We start from the raw sequence: 10,664 nt of genomic DNA, 5'->3' as shown, positions 1-10,664 counted from the left end.
TTGCTGCTGCTGCCCATTACTTCCAGCCGCAATCGACTGCTGCCATCGTCTTCAACATCAACAGGTAAGTTTTTTTCTGATTTCTTATTTGATTATCGAATCTATGCATTTGAGTATTGATTTTGTTGATGAGATGTGAATTATCCTTGGTAAAAGCTTTGTTGAATGTTGAATTGCTATGAATGTTTAGGTTTAATCTATATTCTGCTCAAATTTGTGTTTAGATTTATGAATTTGTGTGTTGAATCTATGCATTTGAGTACTGATTTTGTTGATGAGATGTGAATAATCCTTAGTAAAATCTTTGTTGAATGTTGAATTGTTATGAATGTTTAGGTTTAATCTATATTCTGCTCAAATTTGTGTTTAGATTTATGAATTTGTGTGCTGAATTGTTATGAATGTTTGGTAAAATCATAAGTTTTGCTGAAATCATATACTTATATGCTAAAATCATAAACTTATATGCAGTTTATATGCTGAAATCATAAATCTTATATGCTAAAATCATAAATACTTCCTGAATATGTTAAAGTCTTTGTTGAAATTGATTTTTTTAACTTATTTGCTAAATTGTTATCACTTTTATTTCTTGAATGGAGATCAAGTTTATGTTTATATGCAAGTTTGTGCTTAAATTGTTGAATATGCTAGACTTATTTGTTGATTGTGTTGTCTTTTTTTTGCTTATATGGTTTTTTTGTTCATTCATGATTGTATTGTTGTTGAATATGCTAAACTTGTTTGTTGATTATGTTGAAATATGATTAATCTTTGTAGCTAAAGTATGTATTCTATATATATATATATATATATATATATATATATATATTTGTTATTAGCAATGGGAGATAAACATACATGGACCAATGAGCAAACAAAATGTTTATTACTCACTTGTATTGAAGAAGTGCAAACTATGGGTAGAAAAGGATTGAGTTTGCACAAACAATCATGGCACAAGTTAGGAACAACCATTAAGGAAAAGTATGGCGTGGATTTGAATCAACGACAATTAAAAAACGCCTATGATAACCTTAAATCCAAACACACTGTAACGTCCAAAAATTTTCAACCAATTTAAACTTTTCAAAAGCAACCCATTTTCATTAACTCATTACAAAAAGGTTTTCAATTCATTTATTATCAGAGTATTTCCCAGAACCACATCATAAGTACATAAAACATGAGGAGCGGTACGATCATGCCTTCGCCTTGCCACGATCTCCTGAAGTACCTGAAACAATACACTGAAAACTGTAAGCCCAAAAGCTTAGTGAGTTACCCCCAAAATACCAACCACTTATACCATACTCATAACATATCATATCATAAACAGAACAGCCATGCACTTCGGGTCTACTACGTGACTGGTCCGCCGCACCGGGCCTTCAGTCCACCTGGTCCATCCTCCGAGTCTAACCATATACATCGAGTCTGCAGTGTGGTTGGTCCGCCCACACCGGGCCTTCAACCCACCTGGTCCACTCTCTGAGTCTACAGTATGACTGGTCCGCTCGCACCGGGCCTTCAGTCGGCCTGGTCCACTCTCCGAGCCTCAGCATGTCTGGTCCGCCCTCGCGGGGCCTATAGCCTATCCGGACCGCTCGTTGGGCCTTCGGGATATCCGGTCCGCCCTGGGTATGTTGGCCTACAACACAAAGCAGGACCCGCCTCAATCCAACCCTAGTCAACCAACCATGCGCACATAAACATATAATCATATAGTAATTCATCATTAATCAAACGATCTAATAGATCACATACATAGCATATTCTAACCAGGATACCGACCTAACCGGTCACTAACATAGCATCATCCTATATACCAGGTCTATAACATATACCATCATAACCACCAGGATGCAAACATATAGCAAAGCAACAACATAACAACTACCCAAATTTCCATCCGATAAAGGGTCGGCCTTGGTGCCTTAGACCTTGTCGATATAGTGAGGATAACTCACCTCGCAAAGTCGATCTGCAAAAATAAGATCACGCTGCCCCAACCGCCGACACGAACTCCACCGCTGATCAAAACCAAGTGACTAAACTCAATAAATATCAACAATTACCAAAATACCCCTGGGAGTCAACTGGTCAACTCTTGGTCAAAGTCAAGGTCCTCAGTCAAAGTTAAACTCCCTGACTGACTCTACTCGCCGAGTCAACCCGCTGACTCGTCGAGTCCCTATGCTCTGAAAACTCCCATATCGCGACTCAACTCGCTGAGTCACCCCAAGACTCGCCGAGTCCAAGAATCTTTGAGTCCCATCCTGCTCAACTCCCCGAGTCGTCCCTCGACTCATCGATTCACGACTCAACCAGAAACTGTGAGGGTTCCATGACCAGACTCGCCGAGTCCAAGAACATACTCGCCGAGTCCAAGGCAATATTCAACTGACTCGCCGAGTTGTTCTTCCAACTCGCCAAGTCCATGCACATAATCATACAACTCGTCGAGTTCACCCATGTGACTCGACGAGTCCAAACGTGCCATCTTCATCCAGACGATTTCAGGCCATTCCATTGCTTCCAATACATTGATTTGGACTCCTAGGGCCAGATTCACACGTAAAGTTTCCAACGTTACGTGCATGCAAGTCTCAACAAGCTCCAACAAGCTAAAAATGAATGTTTAAGGCAAGGACACTCTCAATCAAGCCCAAGGACTGATGCTTTCTGCCCTTATGACTCCAATCCAACCTAGATCTGAAGTTGCAACTTCAGATCTAACCTCTAAACCCGAAATGGATCCAAACTAAGCTAAAGAATCCCCCAAAACAACCACCATGGATGACAATAAGGAAAAAGGCTTAAGGCAGTGGCTTCTTACCCCAAAGATGAGTCTAAACTGATGTAGACTTCAGATCCACAAGCCCTCTTGATGCTATCCTTAATGTCCTCCAACTTCTCTACACAAATTTCTCCTTCCAAGCTTTAATCTTCTCAACAATGGGGCCTCTCACAATTTAGGGTTTCTCTGAAACACTCAGGGAAGATAGAGGCTGAAATGAAGGCATACCATTCTTTAAATAGGGTACAAACCCCAGGAATTAGGTTTTCTCATTCCAGCACGGACTCGTCGAGTCCAGCCTCCGACTCGGCGAGTCCGATCACTTAACATGTGCCCGGCACACGCTTAGACTCGACGAGTTGCAGCTCCTACTCGCCGAGTTCCTCTTTTCCAAAATTACACTTTACCCCCCCCCCCCCTGAACTCTTGATTCTAACTTTGGGATGTTACATACACAGGATGGTTATACTTAAAAAACAAAACTGGAAACCTTTACATCCACAAACAAGTACTTTTAACTTAACAAATGAGGAGTGGGAGGACTTTAAAAAGGTGTATATATATATACACACACACACACATATTCATATGTATTTTGTTCATATATTTATATGCTCATATTACTTTTGTTAAATTGATTGCGTTTAGGGACATCCGAAAGCTGCTTCTTTGAAAACCGTCCCATTATTGTTTCCAGAGCTTTGTGCAAAACTCTTTGATGGAAACAATGCATCTGGTAATCTCAGCTATGCCACATCCCAAACACGATCGGGACATGGATCGTCTTCTTTCCATGTCACACCACTAAAGCTTATGGATGCCCCTTTCCATTAACATAGATGAAGATTATTTCTTTTCCAATAATACTAGTGAGCAATTTACTCAGCCTTCACCTTCTGCTGATTCACCTGCTGCTGCTTCACCTTCTGGTAACCCCAACAAAAGGGCTAAACCCTCAACTCCTAGACCTCGAGCTCCCAGTGCCTCACCTGATCCACCTTCTTGTGCCTCGCCTAAAGCTTCTATTATTGCTGATGATTTAGCACTGGAGATGCAAAAAGCTCTACGCCATTTGACTCAAGGGCCAACAATTCCCCAATGTTTAGAGAAGCTTGAGTTGCTCGAGTTAGACCTAGTAGACCCTCTACGATTTGTTGCATATCACATTTTTAGAGGGACCATGAATATAAGAGAGATGTGGGTAAATTTGCCTAATGATCCAAAAATATTAAGAGGATGGATAGAGATGACAGCTACAAGTTTAGGAGTTTTAAAGGATGGAAAGATTGTTCGTTAAGTTTATATGTTTGAGTTGTTTAGGTTTTAATTGCATGTTTTGGAACTATATGGTTATGTTTTTTGGTTATTTGCTACTTAAATGTTATTTGTAGTATTTGGTACTTGAATGTTATGTTATGTGGTACTTGAGATTTATGTTATGTTATTTGGTATTTGAAATTTATGTTATGTTTTTTTGGTACTTGAGATTTATGATATGTTTTTTGGTACTTGAATCTTATGTTATGTTATTATCTTATGTTATGTTATGTTTTGTTGATTAATAGGTTTGTATGGATCACGACAAAAAGATACTACTCATAATTCTTATGTACTTGTACGTCCCCTACTTTTGGAAGAGGGGTATCAAACGAGTGCGGGACAACGATTCGGAAATGACGGGACATGAATTTACGTTAGAGTTACTTCACCGTAATCCTCTACAATGTCTTGAAGTGCTACGCATGTCCCGTGAATCATTTGCATGGCTATGTGCTCATTTTAGAGTAAACTATGCGTTAAAGGATAGCAAACATGTGTCGGTTGAGGAGAAGATGGCTATGTTTTTTATGATGATCGGTCATAACCAATGTTATGTGATTATCAAGCAGAAATTTCAACACTCAAAGCAAACAATTCATAAGTTTTTTCATGAAGTGTTGGACAAAATGTTGCTTTTCGCACATGCATTATAGTGCCAACTTCTTTTAATCCGAATCCAAACATTCCGAGACATAATAGGAGGCTACAGCGGGTGTTCAAGGGAGCAGTTGGTGTACTTGATGGCACTTTGATAAATGTTGTTGTCCCTGCAAACAAACGAGATTTATATAGAAGTAGGGGGAAAGGCGATTGTTACCAAAACGTATTGGAAATATGTGACTTCAACATGATCTTTACGTTTGTTATGGCCGGTTGGGAAGGGATAGCACACGATTCTAGAATTTTATCAGAAGCATTAGCAAATCCACATGCACCATTCCCGCTTCCACCACCAGGTAAATTTATGGTTATTTAAATAGTTTTATCCTAGCTTGAAAAATAAATGACTTTTTTTTGTTTTTTTTTTACAGATAAATATTATCTTTGTGATGCCGTCTATGCAAACATTCGAGGTTTTATGGCACCGTACCGTAATGTGAGGTATTGGCTTGGAGATTTCCGTCGAAGACGAGCATTAACGAATAAATTTTTTTTAACCATGCACACGCAAAACTTCGGAATGTCATTGAGCGTGCTTCTGGTGTCTTGAAAGCACGATTCCCTATATTGAAGATGATGGCACCATTTTCGTTGGTTGCACAACGAAACATTACCCTATCATGTTTTGTGCTTCAAAATTTTATAAGAAGAGAGGGACTACGTGATGAGTTTTTTGCCCGATATGATGAACCAAATGTCTCGATTCGGAATAACAATGCAGTCGTTGATAATGATGAAGATGAGATTCCAACACATGGTACTGCAGCGGATCGTGAATATATGACCCAGTTACGGGATGAAATTGCTGAACAATTGATGCAAAATATTGAATAAGAATTATTAAAGTTTGGTTGTATTAATTTTATTTAAAAATGTTATTGTAAAACTATTAACCGATGATTATTCTCTTCCTCAATACGAGGAAGGTTTGTTATAGAAACTAGATTATACACCTTTATTGTTGATATAAATCCCATAAATAGAGATAGGCTCTTTGTATATATGGATATCAGTTGTATCATTGTAAAGGGGACAAAAAATACTACGTGTTTTATGGTATCAGAGCAAGAATACCAAAAACCCTAAAAAGTCCATATTCTCCATTCTGCTGCCCCTGTTCATTTTCTCCATTCTTCTCAATTCTTCTAACAACCATCTATTCTTCAATGGATCCCAAGAATCACCCAACCATCATAGTAAACAACATTCGGGACTTCATTCCTTTTACCCTTGAGATGGAAAATGGACAGTACACCTCCTGGGCAGAATTATTTCATATCCACTATCGGGCCTTTCAAGTTGGTAATCACATCGACTCCGACTTCAAGCCACCTTCCTCATCTCCATCTTCTGCTCAGCTATTAAGGCTGAGAAAACCAAAGTTGTTGCTGAATATGAAACATGGTCACGCCTTGACGCCATCGTCCTCCAATGGATATATGGGACCATTTCAAATGATCTTCTACACACCATTCTGAAACCTAACACCTCTGCATCGCAAGCTTGGACTGCCCTTGAAAACATTTTTCAAGACAATCAAAGCACCCGAATTGTCTACCTTGACAGTAAATTCGTCTCCATGAGACTTGATCACCATCCCAACATCTCTTCTTATTGTCAAGCTATGAAGATGTTAGTGATGGGTTTCATACACAAGAACTTTCCTATGTGCTCATGCAAACCCTAATACTTAGATCTAGGTTTCTCTATTGTACATGCAATTCATCCAAGATTTGAAACCCTAGATCTAGCATACATAAATCAAAATTAACATAAAATATTAGATCTAGATGATTACCTCTTTAAGAATGCTTGATCTTTATTCCTTGTTGAGCTTAGAGTCACAAGTGTTATTCCTTGTTGAGCTTAGAGTCACAAGTGTAACTCCTCTAATGGCTTACAAACACCAAGAAGCAAGAAGGCTATTATGAGAGAGGGAGGAGGATCTAAATTTTGGCCCTAGGGTTCTCTTGGAAGCAAGTCCCGAAATTTGAAAGCTAGGGGTCTTATTTATATTGTTGGCTGCTAGGGTTTCAGTCAAAACCCTAATGGACAGCTTAATCACCAAGTAACCCATGGAACCTTCTGGAATAGGGCCTATGGACGAAATTTTGATGGACTCTCATCATAATTTTGTTCTCCCTTTGATCCATTAGGTTTCCCAACCCAAACCCAACTATTACTCATTTGACAGTTTAACCCCCTATATTTAATTAATCTCTTTTAGTCACTCAATTAATTCCTAATTAATTTATGACCAATATTAATTAAATAATATGATTTCCCTTTTAATATATTAATCTTATAATATATTAATAAATCATAATATTCTCTCTCTCTCCATAAATTACCTTGTCAAGTTGTTTTGGTGAAGGCAACCCAAAAGGACAATGCACAACCGGGTTAAGTACATATCAAATATAGTTATGGGCTTAGACACTAATCCAACAGTCACCCACTTGGATAAGTTTGATAACTATATCTCACATATGACTTCAGGATCCGGTTAGCAATCGTAGCTCTTATATGCTGCTGTCAACTCTAATCAAAATCTTGTCCTTTAGAAGTCAAGATAAAGTTATTGATGAGTTTGATAATGAAAATGAGACGGACTCAGTTTGTCCAAGTCAAGAAAGCTATCATAGTCTTCATAGTTCCGATAACAAATACAAGCTTCTAAATTATGGTGAAACTTATGCATATAGTAAGACGAATCCATTTAAGAAAGTGAATTCTAAATTCCCAAGTGTAATTGCTTTTAGAAGAGCATTAAACCATTATGCACTAACAAATGAATTTGAGTATGTCATTGAGAAAAGTGATTTGACAAGACTTACAACATGTTGTAGAGATAAAAAGTGCAAGTGGAGAATTCATGCTTCTCTTACACAAGATGGGGTTACTTTTGAAGTAAGTATAAAATTTGAGAAATACTAAATTCTTCGACATTGTTATTATGTTAACATAATTATATGTTTTTTTGCAATTCTCTAAGTAAATAAATTTGTAGAAACTCATTCTTGTACTCGAAGCAACAAGAGTGGTAACAAACATGCCACTCAAGGATGGATTGCTGATGTTGTCACCGACAAGTTGAAATCTGAAGGCGATGTCTCTCTTGTCGACCTAAAAAAGTGGTTTATGCATACCTACAATGTTGAAGTACCATATATGAGAGTTTTTAGAGGAAGAGAGCAAGCTTATACTGATATGTATGGCAAGTGGGATGACTCTTATGTAAATATATATAATTTCAAACAAGAACTTGAAAAGAGAAACTCAGGAAGTGTGTTGGAGATTGATTTGTAGACAGTGGGTGAAAAGAAACATTTTCTACACTTTTTTATATCATTAACAACATGCTCTAAGGGGTTTCTTGTTGGTTATCGTCCTTACATTGGGCTTGATGCTTGTCATTTGGAAGGGAAATAATGGTGTGTCAGCTGCTACTACAAGTATCGATGGTAACAATGGTATGTTTCCAGTAGCCTATGGTGTGCTTGAGGAAGAAAATACAAAATCATGGACTTGGTTTCTCACGTCACTACAAAAAGCGATTGGTACACCAAATGGTCTTGTTATCTCCTCTAACATGCAAAAAAGGCTAGAATTAGCTATTACACAGGTTTATTCTAATATTGAGCATCGAGAATGCATAAGACATTTTTGTAGCAACTTCAAAAAAACATTTTTGAGGTGAATTTTTCATGACCAAGTTATGTGTAGCACCTAGTTCATGGTACGCATTTCTTTTATTTTTATCTAAGTATTTTTCATTTTTGGCCTTGGACTTAACGAGTTGAAGGACCAACTCGCCGAGTAGAAGTGAGATGGGATGCGGGATTTAAGCGATGGACTCGGCGAGTCGGGTCCCGGACTCGACGAGTAGACGTTGTCTGGACAAAAACCCTAATCCAAGGGTTTGCACCATATTTAAACAATGTTATGTCGATCAAAACGTCCCTTATGCTCCCAAAACACCTCTCATTGAAACCCTAGCCGTTATTGAAGCAATCTAAGCCTTATTGGTGGATTTTGGTGCTTGTGGTCTTAATAAGGAAGGAGAAAAGCTTGAGGAAGCAAGTAGAGACTAAGGGAACCCGAGTTTGTGCACTTTCTATAGCTCATTGAAGGTAACAAGTTGTAACCTTGCTCATTCATTTGTTAGATCCCTCTTTGGGGAGATTTAGGACTTTTATAAGCCATTTTTGGTGGCCAACCATGTTTGCAAACATGGTTGGGGGTTAAAGCTTCTGAATCACATCATTTAAGGAGTCACTAGGCAAATTTGAGTTGCTTTTGCACCCATGAAAGGCCCCATGCATCTTAAGAGCTTGTTTTATGTCCTTTTGAGCTCAAAGTCCCATGCAAGCACGTAAAGTTTGTAACTTTACGTGCTAGATCGATTGTAGAAGCTTGGATCTATCTTTTAATCAAAGGTTGTACGTCAGAAATCGAAGAATTTGAGTGTGGACGTGACCGACTCGGCGAGTCCGTTCTTGGACTCGACGAGTCCGAGGCTTTGAGCCCCATATCTGTTGAGGGTCAAAGGAACCCAGTTGAGTGTTAGAAGGGTTGTAAGCGGATAGGAAGAGTTACCCAATGCATTGGACGTGATTTTAGCCCTGGAGTTCATGGGACTCGACGAGTGCTAGAACAAACTCAGCGAGTCCAAGGCAATCTTCTTAGGATGAAGATGAACTCGACAAGTTGTTCATCTACTCGGTGAGTCGAGGACAGAACTTGTTCATCAGATTAAGGTGAACTCGATGAGTTGTTCATCAACTCGGCGAGTCGGATGAGTTTCATGCGATGTTCATATGAGAGAGGAACTCATCGAGTTGACGGCCCAACTCGACGAGTCGGGTCATGGTTGAGGACGAGTAAAGGGTGAGGGACTCAACGAGTTGACGGCCACACTCGATGAGTCGGGTCAACTTGAAGTTGACTTTGACTAGACCTGTTTAGGGTTGCACTTGTTGTGTGTTGACTTGAAGGTTGTCGTGTAGGGATCGAATAGTCGAAGGGAGTCGACTTGTGCACCGAGGATAATTCAAATATTGCACGACATTGAGGTGAGTTACCTTCTAGTAGGGGTGGGTCTAAGGCCACAATGCTAGCCCACCAAAAAGGAGTATTTAGAAGATAATTGTCTTTGTGATAATTATCTTGGTCTGTTTTTGTGTTGGTTATGAGATTTATCTGGATGATATGTTATGTGTAAAGTAGGGATTAGTTTCCCTGACAGTGGTCCTTAGAACCCAAGGGTAGGTCAGTACCCGTATATGCCTGACTGTATGTTTATATCTGTTGATTGTATGCTAGTGGTAGGGGTCAAATAGTCCCCAGTTATCGGTTGAAAGATACCGATGACGGATACAGGTTGAAAGATACCGATGATGGTTACCAGTTGAAAGATACCGATGGAGGTTACCGGTTGAAAGATACCGATGAAGGTTACCAGTTGAAAGATACTGACGGTATTGTATGGTATGTGGTATGATGGGGGAACTTACTAAGCTTTGTGCTTACATTTTTGGTTTTGGTTTCAGGTACCTCTTCGTCGAAGGGGAAGGAGCCGGCGGTGTAGCAGCGCATCACACACACACTCATGGTTTTCGCAAGGAGTTTTTGGGTCTGTACTCTGATTTTTATTACTTTTGAAGTTATGGTTTGGGACACAACAATATGATTTTGTGACGTGTTGTTTGTTTGACAATATTTTGTAAAAAAATGTTTATGGAATTGTTAATTTAAAAATGAAATTTTCGGGTTTGAATTTTGGGATGTTACATTATGGGAGGCTGCAAATACCTACTTTGTTAGTAAGCATGATATATTGTTAAATGAAATTGTTACTAAATGTACAGATGCAATTTCATAT

Source organism: Lactuca serriola, chromosome 1 (genome assembly GCF_051521515.1).
Source record: "Lactuca serriola cultivar US96UC23 chromosome 1, Lser_US96UC23_V15, whole genome shotgun sequence".
Classification (NCBI taxonomy): Eukaryota; Viridiplantae; Streptophyta; class Magnoliopsida; order Asterales; family Asteraceae; genus Lactuca; species Lactuca serriola.
The sequence above is the reverse complement of the archived record's forward strand: the minus strand, read 5'-3'. Positions refer to the sequence as shown.